At 34.7% G+C, this 17,831-nt stretch overlaps 1 protein-coding gene across 4 annotated transcripts in view; it reads left to right on the top strand.

Moving 5' to 3' along the window:
- The window catches only part of ZNF385B (zinc finger protein 385B), a 382,729-nt gene that overhangs the window by 106,748 nt on the left and 258,150 nt on the right, over nt 1–17,831 (top strand). The window lies entirely within an intron of this gene.

Raw genomic sequence — 17,831 nt, 5'->3', positions numbered from 1 at the left:
CCAAACAAGTCAGTGATATTATGCAATTTGCTATCGTTACTGAAAGTAGGTAATTAGCAGTAATGTTATGTGTTTCAGATATATTAAAAAGGCTATAAACTAAGTGTACTTTGTGGAATCTTTGACGTGAAAAACAGATAGGAGGAGACAAGTCTTGTTTCAAGATAACTAAGAAAGTAAGTGATATGGATTACATTCTGGAGTTGACACCTAATTAAGCTTGACATTATTAATAATGAAAAGTTATGACCGGTTGTGCACTGGAAAACCAATAGTAATTGATTTCTAGAGACGATGTGCAGAATGAGAACGAGAGGAAATTAGCAGTATTTCTTCATGAAGTGTGTTTTTTTAATAGCTGAGATGCTTTTAATGTAGCAGATTTTATCATTTAAATATACATAAAGTACATGCACTCACTGGAGAGGTTAAATTACTGGATCATCATACTTGGAAAGGTTTGAGGTAGCCTTGTAAGTATATGGTATTTGAAAGCCAACTAGATAAAGGCAGGCTCAAAGTTAGCCTCCAAGTAGATGGAGTGGTATTGCTTAGGCTTGGCTAAGCTCTAATTCCTATGTTTCTAGGCATGAATGAAGTATGAGGGTTATAATGTATTAAATAGCATTATGTTTATTAAGTATCTGTTTAGTATATTAGATTGGCAAGGGAATCTATTTTTATTTGATTGGAAGCAGCTAACATGGCACATGGCGTGTGTGTGTAGATATGTGTATGTGTTTTTCCTGCTATATTTACTTGAGGCAGCTGTTTTCAGCTTTAAAGTTATAGCTAAGTGTGTATTTGTTTGACAGAAGACTCGAGAACCTCTTTTACTGCCAGTACACGTAAAGCTTGGCTAAGCAGACGCATCAGGAACAAACCATTTGTGTTCGCCAATCTGTCTCAGCAAGTCCCAGGGCCACTATCTTGCTAGAAGCCACTGTGTGCTTTTGAAAGCATGAAATTAGTTTTATACTGAGCACATGGTTTCTCATTTAGCAGCTCTTTTTATGGTAATGGTCAATTTATGGTTCACTGCCAGGATTTCAGTGTACTGTCAAAACTGATAGCTTCTGGTAAGGCGTCTCTATGAAGATTTTTTTTAAAAAAGTGGAGAGATGGGAAGAACCTAATTAGACCCTCAAGAATAGACTCTTAGCTTCAACCTCATCTACTCTCTAGATGCTTTGTCATTTCTCTAAAGTTCCTTTATATTGTTTAATCCAAAACCTACGGATTTAAAGTTGCTGATATCTGCCACTTTGTCCTGTGCTAACATGTGACATCCAAATAGCTATGTTCTGAAATGTGAAGTATTTGTTTATTTTTTGCAATACATTTGTAGAAAACCTCTCTAGTATTGGCCATATTGTGTAATTCATCATTATATTTATCTGCTTGTCTCATAATGCATCCCAGAGCACTGTTGGAGAGAGTGAAAGGCTTTAATACATCTTACATTTGCTATAAGCTATTCATACTCAGTTGTACGTGTATGTGCTATGAGTAGGGTGAGTTAAATAATAAAATTAAAACAGCCTGTAGTTACATTAGAAATTTGACCCAAAAATGCCTCCTTTAATGCCACGGTCTCATTTAGAAAGGCAGAAGCCCTCAAATGCTAAAACTATGTTAATATTAAATACAGCTTTTATTTGTTTTCATAGAATAAAAATAAAATGCACTTGTCAATGTACTAAGAATGCTTTCCTTAGCCCTTTTAATTCAATCAGAAAATAACCCTAGTTGAAAGATGTGCTGGTCATAATGCATTTTGAAATAGAGGTGATCAAAATTATCAGGAAATTTGGTGTAGTATTTATTTTTGTGCTAATTCTTTGCATGGTAGTAAAGGATATGCAGATGGAACAGAATACATATTGAAATGGTGCTAATATACTTTTTCTCTCATGTGGTCTTGACAGTGGAACTGAAAACACTTCATAAATCCTGAATTTCCTGATTTTTTTTCTTGCTAATTATTAGATCTTTTCCTAGGTTAAGTGATTACACATGTAAAGACTCAAGATAAAATGTTATTATTGTAATAAGGGTGTAATATGTGCCATTATAATTAGAAAACAATTTTGTGTCTTTAGATGAAGCAAAATGTGAAACTTTCTTTTTCTTCTGTTCTTTTGGGAATGTTATATCATAAGGCATCATCAGATTGTCAAAGAGACTTGGTTTTAGATTTTGACTTACAAATAAACATCCCACGTTTATTAGTTCCCCAAAGACCGTGAGACAAATTGGCTTTGTGGGTTGAGAATTAGAAAGTTAGAGGACATTGACATTTTCTCTTTGAAATTCCTGAAGATGTAACATGTTTAGTAAATGAAAACCTTTTTAAAAAAATTTTTAGAATGTCAGAATTGCCTTGGAATCTTGAAATTTGTCATATTACATAGAACATAGAAAATTCACTCAGAGGAAAGAAGAGATTAATTTGGCATATCTGCCTGAAGTCTTAGTGGCAATTTCTCCTTCATAAGTAGTAGGATTTAGGAAATCATGAGGATATAAATCTCAGTGATTTGCCTGCCTCTTTTCGCTTTTGTATTATGGAATAGTCTAAAATGCCACCTCAATTCTCTGTCACTTATGCAACATTCAAACCCAGAACCTATTTTGAGCCTGAATTGATCAGTTGAATGTGAGCGCCGTTAACCCAAGTTTTGGAAATCAATTCAGTCTACCATCCCAAGAAAGTACTTCTTACTAAACCATATCTTCTTTGAATTAAGAAGATGATCTAGTTCATTTTTCAGTGTCTGTTGCCCTAGAGGACAAATTCCTATTTTCTTCCCTTTTTTTTCCATGTCTGTTAACACTCTACCCTTATTTCAATCTGATCTCCCAAGATATCTTTTGCCTCCACTCATCAATCTGTTTCCCACTTTTGCCTAATCATAAACGTTATTGTGTTATGCGTTACTTCTTCTACTAGTTTAAGCTGATATTGATGGCCTTTTCTTGTATTTAAACTATGCTCTGTAGGAAAAGATTCTGATTCCTTTTTATCTTAAATACCCTGCTCCAGTCCGCATGTTGGTTCCAATGTCCTCCTACTTACTTCAGTACTATTTGGTTGTATGGTGTGTTTGTTATGCGAAAATACCAGTGTGAATCCATAATCTAAACTTCAATCCCTACAAGTCTTCCAACAACATTTGCCCTCAAATTTTTGGAAGAGGTGCTGAAGGGTAAGCTACAATTCCTAATTTGAAGGACTCTATTTCTTTTAATTTCTTAAATGGTGATATTGCTCAATAGCTATCTTTTCTTGGCAAATGGCAATTGAATGATAAAAAGATACCTCCACCAGGGAACACCTGGCCTGTCAGAGATGAGGAGCCCTCTGTCTCTAGTTTTTCCAGGGATTCTGCGATGCCACTGGGACGTGTAGCAATCATCTTTTTGCTCACTGAATTTCACTTCGAGATCTGTGGTATTGCCGTTTCATTTTTCTCTGGTTCATTTTTCATCAGTGGTGGTTTTTTAGAAGAAATGACTTTACATCTAGAACTCTCCCTTCCTTCCAGCAAGTTAAAGAGGGATTTCTTTACTCAGGATTCTTGGGGTTAGGGGTGCTGGGAGAGGGCAGGCTACATTCTAAAGAAATTTTAAAATATCCAAGAGTAAGTAGTTACAGAAATGAATCTGCAATGACTTCTTTTTCTGACGTTTTCCCATACTTTCTGTATTTTCATTATTGCCCAATGGGTAATAGTATAGTTATAATAAATTAGTTAACTCTTAATCTAAGAGCTTTTGCTCTTGTGTAATTTAACTACATAGCCAGTTTGTGTGATTTAGTAAGGTGAGTAAGCAATGAATATCACTCCTGCAGTAGTTAGAAATCCTGTAATGGGCTGTGAATCATGCTTTAATTGGGGTAAGAAGAAAATAGATATGGCTTGGAAATGATCTCTGATGCTTATTGCTTGCTTCAGCTACAACTGATTTAACCAGCAATAAATGAATGTTTGACTAAGCTATGCTAATATACTCCAGGGTTGGTAAATTTCGTGACAGCCACCGTGGTCATGCGATTAACCTAAACTAATAAAATCCAGTGAAAAATGTGTTTAAGGTAAACCTACAATAAAGCTGAGCTCCATCTAAACTGTAAAAAGCATCAGCTGAAGTAAAAATAAACTACAAAAGTGACTTTAACACCCTGAAAACGCAATAGCTGAGACCCAGACTGGGATTGGATAACCCACTATGCTTAGTCGTAAACCCAAATAGTTCAACCAACAAAACCATCCACCAGAGCACTACAAGCAACAGCTTAAGACTCAAAAGACTTGGCAGTGCTATCTGTCTTTCTCAAGAAGCCTGTTCTGTAATCGATAAGATGTACCTCACCGTCTCTCACTACTCAGCCTATATAATGCTGATCAGCTCTCCAGCAGCAAATATTATCATTGTCCTTCTCAAATGGAGTGGATGCAATAAATGGTATATAATGAGACTTAACATGAATGATAGTCAACTTTCAAACTAACCATATGCAAGACATTTTATATGTATAAACTTGTTTAATCTTTACAACAATCCCATATGTAAGCATTAGGGAAACTGAAGTACAGAGAGGTTAAGGTACATGCCCAAAGTCATCTAGCTATGTAGTATAGTATAGTTATAATACTCAGGTGAGGTTTGAATTTGCAGTGGGCGTGGAATCCATGCTTTTAACCAGTGTTATCAAACTGGGATAATACATATATAGGAAGACACAATTGATGTAAATCCTGAGCCACCTCTGACACTAAATAAATTAGAAGTTCTGTGGCTGCTATCTAGGAATCAATATTTTTAAAGCTCCCAAAGGGATCCTAATGTACAGCCTCAGTTAAAACCACTATTCTAGAAAAGTGGCCCAACTGCAACATGATCAGTTTCAACTAACAGTAAATGGAAGAAGGAGTGAAAAATGATGTAGGAATATTGATGAAATGTAAACTCATAATATGAGTCAAAAGCATGATATGATTACTTCACACAATCTTAATGGTATCTTAGATGGGAGTTGAAGAAATAGAGTATCTGTAACAATGAAAGTTGGAGTCCTGCTCTTTGCTCAGCTGGGCAGAGCATGCTTGTAGTTTGGGTGAAATGCAGAGGAGGGCTTTGGGTGTTTTCATGTGAGGGCGACCAGCCTGGTCAAGGTGCACTGAGTACCTTATCAAGGGGAAGAGATTGTCAGGAGATTTATTTTGTGTAACATTTGAATTATAGTTTCTTCAGTAAAGCTCTTGGGTAAAATTAATGTCAGTAGACAGAGTTTTCAGGAAGAAAGATTTTTGCTTAATATGAAGAACTTCCCAGTAGAGCAGTCTGAAGATGAAGGGATTACTTTTTTTTGGGGGGGCATGATACAAATCCCTCATTGGTGTTACTGAAACAAAAGACAGATTGTGACTTAGGCATAAGATAAAGGAAGCTTAAGGGTTGGCCAGATCATTAACGTAGATGATTTTCTAACTTCAGACTCTATGATTATATGAGCATGTTAAATTTCAAAGGTAATGCCTGAGTGACTATTTATTCATTACGTTAGTTCTGCATTCAGGAGAAGCAGTGGAGCAGTGGGGTTACGGAACAGTTTATGGAGCATTCAGAGTGCAGCTCCACCGCAATTTAGCTGGTGATCATGGACAAATTACTTCGCTTTCCAAGTCTCAGTTTCCTTATCTGTAAAACAAGAAGAATAATAGACTCAATTTTATTTGTTGCCAAGATTACGTGAGAATAATATATATAAACGTTTTTGCATAGCAAGTGGAGAGAACATGGGAGGAATATGATGTAATCAGAAATTATTCTAGTAAAAGCTGTGGGATTGCAAAATGAATTTATGATTTGGCATGTGGTAAGGACTCAATAAATTCAGCTGTTATTATTTTCAGATTTTTTTGATTATAGCTGTCTTAATACAAATTAGGGTCTGAAACATAAAACCTAAAACAGATAGATACTGGTGGGAGATATGGAGCTGGATTACAGGAGACACAAGTTAGATGGCACAGCGTGTGAGACTTTGAGTAGGTGGAGGCCACATAAAGAATGGACCTGGGTAGGAAAAAAAAAGTTTCGGAAAGAAAATTGAAGAACTTTATTGCTTTTTACTCTTTACCCATTTCCAATTATTATTTCATTTGAGCCTCACTATAACCCTGAGAAGTAGAGAAAAGTAACATTTTTTCATTATACTGATAATAAACATCATCAAAAAGGTAAGTGACTTGCTGAAGACAGTAGAACTAGAAGTTAAACCTAGACCTTTTGAACCCCACACCCCTACTCAACAGCTTTCATGCTCCACACTAATTCTGCCAGTTCCGTGTGCAACCCAGCTTGAATGCTTGTATTTGAATGACAGCTTAACAGTAGAGACTGTAAACACTGTGATGAAGTTTGGAAATGAAGGTAAGAACTGAAAAGATAATAGGGTTAGTGATTTACATTTGCTCCCTGTATAAAGTTTTAAACCATTTCTATTGATTGGAAGTCAGCCTTTAAAGAAGACTGGGATGATGTTTAAAAGCTCAAGAATTAGCCTTACTTCTTAAGTAGCCTTAATTCAATTATGTTAACATTATTATCACATTTTATCATATCTGACTACTGAAGGGGCTTTCTGTGTAATGTAATTAACTATCCTTAACACACCTCATGCTAAAGGGCAAACTTCTTTAGCATGGCATAACAAATCCAATAGTTAATAAGAATCACCATATAGTACAAGTTTAATGGTCCAATAATTGAGGAAGGACCAAGGACAGGGGCTAAAGTTTTTGCTTTGATATGTCAACCAAAATAAGAGCTAAAAAATATGTGCAAAGTTGATAGAGGAAAAAATATGCTATTTTTCTTACCTATCAGGTGGATAAGATCAAACCATATGGTAACATGGTGAGCTACCTCGTGTGTGGGCATGGGGCAATCTCATACATTGTTGTGTGGAGTATATTGATTCATTTAATATTTGCAGGGAAATGTGGTAATAACTATTAAAACTTAAAAGGTATATATCTTTTGACCCAGCAATTTCATTACCAGATTTAGTTAACAGATGCCTTGCATATACAAAGACACATAAAATAAATTTCCTTACATGTGTTTATATACATATACATGAAGATTTTATTGCAAAGTTATTTATATTAGAAAAATATAGGATAAAATATTCAGCAATAGATGATAATAATTATGGTTCATCCATGCCATGTGGTATTATGCAGTAATTTAAAATAATAAGATGTATCTGTAAGAACTGATATGGAATAACATGCAAAATATAAGAAAAATTAGCAATATGCAGAACAAAGTTTGTATGTGTGTATGTACATGTATACATGCATATAGGGAAAGGAGGAGGGGATCAGGAAAAAGAGGAAAAGAATGAATTTATTTCAGGGAGACTGGGGACTGGGTTGAAGGTAGTTACTTTAAACTGTATACTCTGTGCTGTTTGAAGTAGACTTATGTTAAACTATTATACTCTTGTACTTTTAAATTTTTTAACATACACATGGCTTACTTTGAGAATAACAAATATATTTGCATTAAAAAGAATATAAAAGATGAAAGAAGTGGAGGGAAAAATGGAAGGAATGTGATGTGACCAAAAATTATCACAGAAAAACCTTGTAGAGTTGCTAGATGATGACTTTATAGTTTCTAGTCAAAGTTAATGTATGGGAAAAGATAGAATAAGTCATCCCACCAGGTAACTGGATGATGATCCAGCCTGTTGCCCTTGTCCTCCCAAGTGTATGTTGCCTAGAAGTTCAAGGCGAAAGCTGGTGTTTAAGTCCTGAGCAGCAGTTGCATTGACCCTCTCTGATCATTTCTGGTATCCAGCCTTAGCTTGCCTGATAATGCGTGTTTACCTTCCATAATTCCTGGAAATAACTCTGCAAGAATTCATGATTGTACATAGTCATCTGAGTGCCACTCCCTTAAAACGTCTACTTTTCTTACTCTTGAGTGTCCCTGTAAAACATTAAGGGCCTTGGGGAACCTCAGATTTTATTGCAAATGAAAATTTTCAAGGTAGCTCAAGGCAAGCCACATCACCATATAAAAAATAGAGGAAGAATGGCCAAAGCCACATTAAAATAATAATAAAGCATACCTTAAATCTGCAAATATGACAGCATTCCATGCAGCACTGAGCTCACCCTGTTGTTTTTTAATCTCATACATTTAGTTCTCTGAGAAACTCATAACACTGGGTGATCTTACCTTTGGGGTTGTAATACAGAATCATGATGAGATGATGGACATTTTATGATGAACTCTCTTGCTTCTAGGGGTTTAATGCTGAGTTAGAATATTAATTTAACTCATTCTTTTTGTTTAATAAGCTCAAAATCCCAGCTGAGCCAAAATGGGAGTGCTTTTATCTTATATTCAGTATCAGCTTGCAGAATGGAAGCATGAAATGTTTGATTAATATTTTGATCAGCTGACTATTGATTAACTAGCTATTTTCCTTCTGTCTTGTAATTGGTCCAAATTGGCTAGACTGCTGCTCTTTGAAATATGTTATTCTTTGCATTTGAAGATGATGCTATTGGATTTTCACCGAGTCATACCTACCCTTTTCCTATTATGATCAGCTGCATAATTGCTGGCATTTATCCATTTCCTACACAGGATTAAGGGTAAAGCTAGTGTTTGTGAATCCATAAAGAGTGAACTGGACAACAGAAACGCCATGGTATTAGTCTCAGCACCATGCTCCAAATTGGCTGAGATAACAGGACACAATCAGTTGACCTAATGCTAAAATTCTATGAATTTCCATCTTTCTTTGCCTCATGAAAAATGACAGCAGAAACAGCGCAGGGAAAGATGCCTCATTAAACTCCTGCTGTGAGACAGTTTTAATAGGTTCAGAGAGGTGTACAGGGATCAGCAAAGGGAATATAACCTCAAAGTACAAAGGCTGAACATTTGTGCAAAAAAGAGAGAGATCTTAATCCAAGTAAGTTTCTTTCCTTTGCAAGGCCTTCCTTCTTTATGTACAGATTAGTGCCAAATGGTGGTCTGTTTGTGTCATGTCTAGAGGGTATGGTGGCTGTCAGGGACTGTCAAAAACAAGAGGTGGCAAAGCAGGCAAGCTGGTTGCAGAAGGCCTGGTGTGCACATTTCCAGTAGTCTTCCCAGCTCTGGCTACATGTTAGAATCAGTTGGGAATCTTTTATTTGTTTGTTTATTTTAGAAACATGGTCTTGCTCTGTTGCCCAGGTGGGAGTGCAGTGGCACAATCATAGCTCACTGCCTCCTTGAACTCCTGGGCTCAAATGATCTTTTCACTCCAGCCTCCTGAATAGCTGGGAATACAGGTGTGAGGCACCACTTCTGGCAGGAGAATTTTAAACAATACCGTGCCTACACTCCACCCTGATCAATTAAATCAGAATTGTTGGCATGGGTGTTATTAAGAACTCCTCAGTTTGTTCTAAAGCTACCTTTGAGAATCACTGGTTGAAGGGGTTGGTTTGTGTTCTGCGGTGCAGGTGCTGGAGAGTTTTTGAAATAAGCACCACAAACAAATTGATTGTAAAGAAATGGTTAAGAGTGAATTAAGAAAGTACAAATGGCAAAGATTTTATGATTTAGTATATCAGGCAGCCGCAGGTTTGAACCCTGACCAGATTGAGCAAGAATCCAGTTATTCAGTTTAGAATTAACAACTAAAGCAATCCTAGCCTGGGGATACTATGGTGTGTTAGTCTGTTTTTGCACTGCTATAAAGACATACTTGAGACTGGATAATTTATAAAGAAAAGAGATTTAATTGACTCACAGTTCCACGTGGCTGGGGAGGCCTCAGGAGACTTACAATTATGGCAGAAGAGGAAGCAGGCACATCTTAAATGGTGGCAGGGAAGAGAGAGCATGTAAAGAAGGAACTGTCAAACACTTATAAAACCATCAAATCTCATGACAGCATGGGGGAAACCGCCAGCATGATCCAGTCACCTCCCACCAGGTGCCTCTCTCAACATGTGGGGATTATGGGGATTACAATTTGAGATGAGTTTTGTGTGGGGACACAGAGCCCAACCATATTTAATCTTCTGCCTTCCTGAGAACTAATCATAATGTGACCCTTGGAATATTTAGAAAATTGGAGAGTATGAGCACTTCATATAAGCATTATGCAACTTGAAATTCAAGAACAAGATGAGGCAAAAAGCTACAAGTTAGTAATATATCTCTAAACATAAAAATGCAAGGGTTATCCTTTGGTTTTCACTCTGATTTTGTCCCTGTGGTCTTGAAACTTCTGAGAGGTTTATGTCTGCTTACAAATTCCATTTTCAAAGACCATTTTGCACTCATAAGATTCTGTTTCCTTGGAATTTACTAGTAGATTGGGTCCACCTCCAGCTGTCTCAAATTGTGTTTAATCACCAGGAAAGTTCTGTTGATTGTCAATGATGTTTGCTTGATTAATTCAGCTCTAGCTGTGTTTCCTTTTTACCTGTGTCTTTCAGCATGTCCTAGAAAATTAAATGTTTCCTTTCGGGATTTTCAAGGAACTTGAACTGAAAAGGAAGTTAATTTCCTTGTTTTTTTTTTTAGAATAGAAGAATATTTTCATTAGTTTTCTTTAATTCAGTTTTGACTTCAGACCAAATATTTTATGTGAACTAAATTTTCTTTGAAGTCATGCTTTTACTTCACTATGTTATTAGAATTTGGCCTATTCTTTGGCTAATACTCTAAAGCATAAACTACTTGAATCTTTTTAAAAGCCATTATTTTGGGAGTTGGATTTAAGAAAAATTTGAAAAGTACTTGTGCTACCCGAATTTCTAATAATTTTTAATAGTTTTCTGACTTGATCTTTTATCAACGATTCATAATGGGCTTCAAAGTTATAAATATATAAAATAAAATGCTGTTTTTGAAGAGTATCTTCCCGTTGATTTCTATTACTCATTTGTTAGTGTTATTTTCTTTCTGTCCCAAAGTCTTCCCTAAAGATTACAGTTTGCTAACCAGTATTAAAGATTTTTGTTGACATCAGTTCTTTGGAAGGAAAGTGCAATATATTGAAACCAGCTAATAGCAAATTTAAAACCAAAAGTTTAAAAAATGTATCTCACATATTATAATGCTATTATATTTTGGACTAAAAAAAGTTATGAGAAACATAAATTTTCCAGACCTAAGATCCACAAATGTGTGTTTTTCACACTCACTACTCTCCTCCATATGAAAGAGGTCATGGTGTGGTGAAAAGAACACCAGATGAGAGCTGGGTTTTCTGGATTCTCATCTTGAGGCTGCTACCAATGGATCTTGAGACCTTGAGTAAGTCACGTAGTTATGTGGGTTTTAAAGTTCTCATCTCCAAAACAAGAAATTAAGATTAATTTTTTTTAGTACTCTTTAAGAACCATTTAAGCTAGAAAATTCTAAGGAAACTTTTTTTTGTGACTTCATAGATACTTGAAGTTTGACTGCATTAGGAGTTATTTAAAAAAGAAAATCGGTAATGTTTTTTATTTTCTCCAGAATTAGCTGTTATGACAACACAAAAGATTAAATGGAGATTATTATGGAAATAACTACATTTGGAGGGTTCAGTCGTATGCATTTCATTCAGACAACTTTCTCATTTATTTTGTCTAAAAGTGTGAAACCTGCCAAAAGGGCACTTGCTCTCTGGGAATGGGAATACGCTGCATTTGTTTCAAGATTCTGGGCATTTTTTGTGATTATGATGCTCTACAGAAACATCTTGAAGTGCCCATATTGTTTGTTGTTATCAATATTCATGTGTTATACTATTAAACATTCGTTTTATAGACTTCACAAAAATGCCCCAGTGATATGATTTGTCACCCAGTGAAAACCTGCTGCCTCCAAGCTAGTCTGGGCATCTGCTCTCAAATAAGATTTCCTCAATGTTCGAAATAAATCTTTTTAGTCACTTTATGGTAGCTTCTGATGCACTCCATATGGCTTAAATACATAGAATTTAGGTGTGACATGATGTTTTTCCTATGGTGGTTATTCAAATTAGTTTTTATTTGGTCATATTTATTGGTTACATTTTAAATAATATAATTCTCAGTTTATCCCTATTTTTATATAATTCTACGTTTATAAAAATATATTTATGCAGAATGACTATGCTGCTATGGTCTACTTAAGTAGATTATAAATATTTTGAGGTGGGAAATATTGTTACTGTGTTCCTATTGTTAATCTTTAGAAGGGCAGAAGTAGCCATTTATAGCCATAGCAATCATGTATTTTTCAGATATGATTTTCCTTATTATATAGGACTTCCCAAGTATGTCATTATAAGATAGCTCATGCTGCAGGATCCTAAGATTGCTTAGATAGCACACGTCCCTTTGAAAATTCTGTGGACAGGAAATTAAATCAGTGGTATTTTATATTGTTTGGAGATTAATTTTTGGAAAGCTAAAAATGATGGATTTTCAAAAGTGCGATAATTGAAGTGAGAATCTATTTTAATTTATCTTAAATTTATGAAAATAATGGTCATAAAATTGAGTGGTTATCAGACAAAATACCTTGCTTCTGATTCACTAAACCCACCTTTAAAGGCAGCTGAGATCTCTTTTTAATGTTGGGTATCTGTTCATCTCATCCAAACTCATCACTATAGTCTGGCTGCTCCGTGAAACAGACACATGGAACTCTACTTGCACCACAAGATGACTACTTCAAGACAAAGTGATATACTCATTTAATCCATACATTGTGGTTAAAGTACTGGTTAAAGTAATGTGGATTCTGATCTCCATTCTTCATTAACTAGCTCAATGTCCAGTTGTACTACTTACTTAACATCTCTGTGGTTTAATTTTCTTACGCTTCAAATAAGAAAAATGTTATATGTCTATAAAACTTATAGATATACTAAGTATATTACATAAGATGGTATCTATAGATATGTATAAAGCACAAATGCAGTGATACTACTATATTATCTCCTCCTCATCAACATCACAAGTTATTTATTAAACAGAAGTAGTGCATAATTTTTTGACTACTTCTGTGTTGATATTGGCCTTTGTCAACATGAAATGATGTAAAAAGCCTATAACAGGAGCACTAAAAGGTGACTTGTAGTAAAAACACTAGGCCACCACCACCACAGTGTATTGAAGTCTTATGCTGTGCCAGCCACTATGTTAAGTGCTTTATGTATAACCACATTTACTGTATAAAAAATTGCTTCAATGTAGTACTAATACTCCCATATCCTAATGAGCAACAGAGGCCAAGAAAGTAACGGCCCCTAAGTCTTAAACTAGTACGTCAAAGAGTGAGAAATGTGATTTCAAACTTATATAATTATATTGTTAAAACAATGTCTGGAATTTGAATGGGCTGGAGAGATAGAAGGAAACATGTAAAGGATATGGAGAAGTGCAAGACATGCATTAAGAAGATAAAAAGAGGCACAAAGCAGTCTCTTACCTCTGAGCTCCCAAGTAATGGTAACTGGTTTGTTAGGAAGATGAGATTTTAATGCAGGGAAAGATACAGAATACCAAAGGTGAACCTACCACACTACTCCTTTTCTTAACTGGTTTTCATACTTGTTGTGAAGGATATTTAAAAGGTTGCTGTGGAGAGAAAGTTTGAAATGACAATTGTACACAAGAATGCAAAACTAGGAACTATCACTTTATGGAGATAGATTACTCTCATTTTATATATATAGATATATATGTGTGTGTGTGTGTGTGTGTGTGTATATATATATAATGATGTATAACAAAACAATTTAAACATATGAACCCATATATATATGGGTTCATATGTTTAAAAGAATCTGAGCTTCGTTGAAACATCTTATCGATTGGAACAGTCATTGCTATCGAACATCTATTGTTTAACCTTTCTCAAACAATTTGCGTAGTAATTTTTTTGTTAACTTTTTGTGCTTTCAGTTGTCGGTTTGCACCATTTCTTGTCAATTTCACACTGTAAAGCAGTGTGAAACTGACATAGCTAGAGAAATACAGAACATTTTGAACACATACCAAAAATATACTGTGAAAAAGCCAACACTTAATTTATAGAATCTGAAGAAAATGTCTAAAAATTAATCTCATGTATATAATATATATATATGATTCATATACATATATTTATCTCAGAAGAAAAGGGAAACTATTTGTATACATGCATATACATGCATGTATGTGTTTCTACATACATGTGATGAGCAATTTTAAGGTAACTGAATCTTGTTTTTGTTATTGACTATACAAAGTATGTTATAGGGAAGTGTAGTTAAAGCAGTATTTCATTTATAACTAGCCTTTTCACTGAAAATCTACAACTCTCCTAGGCTGGAATAATTTCACTTGACATTTCCGAATACTTAGGTGTTTAGAAATTAGATTATTTGATTGAACAGTGTACACTGAACCTTTAATCACACAAGCCTCTTTTCTTACTGTGTTTTGAAAAATGTCTGTATCTCCTGATCTGATAGGTGAAATTAAATATATATTATACAAGTTTAATTAATATTATTACTGCTACATAGTTACACATAGATTACAGTAGTGATATTTATTGCAATGCTTATGTGAATTATACAATTTTTCTCAAGTTAAATATTAATATTTACAGATGCCTACCAACAGTGACCTAGATTTAGAATTCACTTTCAAAATAAGCTAATTTCATAGCAAAATGGTTTAAATTGTAAAAATCTTACATTAATAATTTTCTGTAAAAATAATTCATTTATATGTACAGACACTGTTCTATGCACCAAGGATGACAGATATATTTTCATCCTCCCTAGCTTCCCAGCTTACTGTCTAGAGAACAATTATTTATTAGAATTTGGCTTAAAGGGTCAGAATAATTATTGAGCTTTAAAAAGGAGCTTCCATTTCAATATTTCTATCCTGCAAACTATAACCTTAGCTTCATGTGCTCCTCTTAAACTGAAATTTTGTTTGAATAATGTGCACTAAATATGGTTTGTAACATTGTAACTGCTGTGCTGAATCAGCATATATGAATGGCTTTCCATGACATAAACTTTTTACACATTATTTTCTAACATGTTTGTTAGTAAATTTTTTTTTTTTTGATGGAGTCTTGCACTGTCACCCAGTCTGGAGTGCAGTAGTGTGATCTCAGCTTGCTGCAACCTCCGCCTCCCGGATTCAAGTGATTCTTCTGCCTCAGCCTCCCAAGTAGCTGGGATTACATGTGCCCACAACCACGCCTGGCTAATTTTTATATTAGTAGAGATGGCATTTCACTGTCTTGTCTAGGTTGGTCTTGAACTCCTGATTTCATGATCCACCCACCTCGGCCTGGCCTCCGAAAGTACTGGGATTACAGGCATGAGCCTCCGCACCCAGCTGAGGTTTAATTGTTAATAGGGCAAATTATAGAGTGATTCTACCTTGATCGACATGTCTTTGAAATAATTTACATAACTAAAATATTTTTGAGAACCAACTTAATTGAACCTTTAGACAGTTTCTTTCAATACTACATGTTTTTTCTTGATAACCACATACTATCACAAAGCTTTCATTTAGTTTTCTGATGCCTTTCTTTATTAATTATTATTATTATTTTACTCAGATGGAGTCTTGCCCTGTTGCCCAAGCTGGAGTGCAGTGGCACAATCTTGGCTTCCTGCAACATTCACTTTCCAGGCTTAAGAGATTCTCCTGCCTTGGCCTCCTGAGTAGCTGGGATTACAGGTGCCCATCATCATACTGGGTGAATTTTTGGATTTTTAGTAGAGATGGGGTTTCACCATATTGGTCAGGCTGGTCTCAAACTACTGACCTTGTGATCCGCCTGCCTCGACCTCCCAATGTGTTGTGATTACAGGCGTGTGCCACCATGCCCCGCCTGATGCCTTTAAATTACTTCTTTTAATTTTCACTAATACAAGATTATACCAATTGGCAATACTAGAATATACTAGTTTTTATATGATGTACGAGCAGTGACATTTATGAGTCCTTGACTTAACTACTTTACTGTTTTGGTCCCAATTGATAAGCAAGCAAAGAAACTTAGCCTACTTAGTACATTCAGAATGTAGAACATTTTAAAATGAAAAATACATAATATTTTCAAAAAGTATATAAAACCTTATGTAGCTTTGAAAAATTTAGGCACCAATGTATCTACCCCCTTATTCAAAAATAAAACCTTACCTCAGATATCCCTTGCTTCTTCCTTAATGCCCAGAAGTAATTCCTGTCTGGAATTGTGTGTTAATTTTTCCGTTGCTTTTCTTTAGTTTTTATCACTAAATATGTGTGTTTCTAAACATATTTAGTTTTTGCCTACGGTCACATACTCATCCATAATATAAAGATTTGTACTTTTTGATGTATAGCTATATTTCATGAATGAAATACTTCTTTATCATAGCAAACACCGCAATTACTTTTGCATCAACCTGATATATTCTTTTATATCCTACATTTAAATTTATTTATATGTCCTACTGATAATCCACGTTTTGGTTATTACCTTTCTTAATTAGAAGCAGTGCTGGTTTGAACATTCACATACATGCATGTGTACAGCTTTCTCTGGTTATATAATTATACTCTGAGGTCATATCATCTCCAAGAAGTGAATTTAACTTGAAATGGTATTTTTTTTTTCTGTTTTGTTCATGCTGTAGCCCCAGAATACTATCAAATGCATTGTAAATAGTCAATTATTATATATTAAGTGAATGAATGAATGCCAAAGTATTTTCCTAAGTTGTAGTATCAATTCACACTCTGACCAGCAGCAAATGATCATTCTATTGTGTCACATCCTCTGCAACACTTGAGACTGTCTGACTTTTTAAAATTGTTGACAATCTGGTGGCTGTGAAATGCTGTCTCATTGGGGATTTAATTTGCGTATCCTTGGTAACTAATGAGACTGAGCATCTTTTCATGTTTGTTGGCCATTTGTGTTTCCTTTTTGGTGAAATTCTTATTCACATCCAGTGACCATTTTAATACAATCACTAATTCAAAAAAATTATTTGTAGTAGTTATATAGTAAACTAATTCTTTTTCAGTTTTCTATGTTGCAGATAGATTCTCACATAGAATGGCTTGCGTTTTTATTTTTGGTGAGTCTTGGTAAAATTAATCCTTAATTTTAATATCAAATACTTTTACTGTTTTTATGAATTATGCTTTTTAATATTCTATTTAAGAAGTGTTTCTCTACCTTGAGGTCATGCAGATCTCAAATATATTAATCTACAATTGCTGTAATTTAGCTTTGAATCTTGAACTTACCTGCAGCTGTTTTTATGCAATCAATTTTATGCATTTTTCTTTCTTCTACATATATAACCAGTTGTTCCAGAGTCATTTAGTGAATAGTTTCTTCTTCCCCACTGGCTTTCAATATTCATTGTGCCAAAAATTAAGTTTCTGTGTCTGTACCAGTTTCTTTTTATATTCTATTCCATTCCATTGAATTGCTTGTCTTTACACCGATGTCATAATGTCTTAATATCTGTGAATGCATAAAATGTCTTCATAGCTGATTGATCAAAGCATTCCACATAGTTTCCCTTCTTTAGGAATGGTATCTCTCTTGGCCATTTGCTTTTCCATACAAATGTTGAGTTTTTTGTCCAAGTGCATTGCTTACCTTGCCATAAATTTATGTCTTCTTTAAAATCTTCATATAAGTTTTATAATTTTCTTCAAAAATGGCTCACACATCTCTTGTTATATATACATCGTATTTTACACGTTCTGCTGCTATTTTAAGTGATATCTTTTTATAACATA

This window comes from Cebus imitator, unplaced genomic scaffold (genome assembly GCF_001604975.1).
Source record: "Cebus imitator isolate Cc_AM_T3 unplaced genomic scaffold, Cebus_imitator-1.0 Scaffold78, whole genome shotgun sequence".
Lineage (NCBI taxonomy): Eukaryota > Metazoa > Chordata > Mammalia > Primates > Cebidae > Cebus > Cebus imitator.
This window is presented reverse-complemented; position numbering and strand designations above follow the sequence as displayed.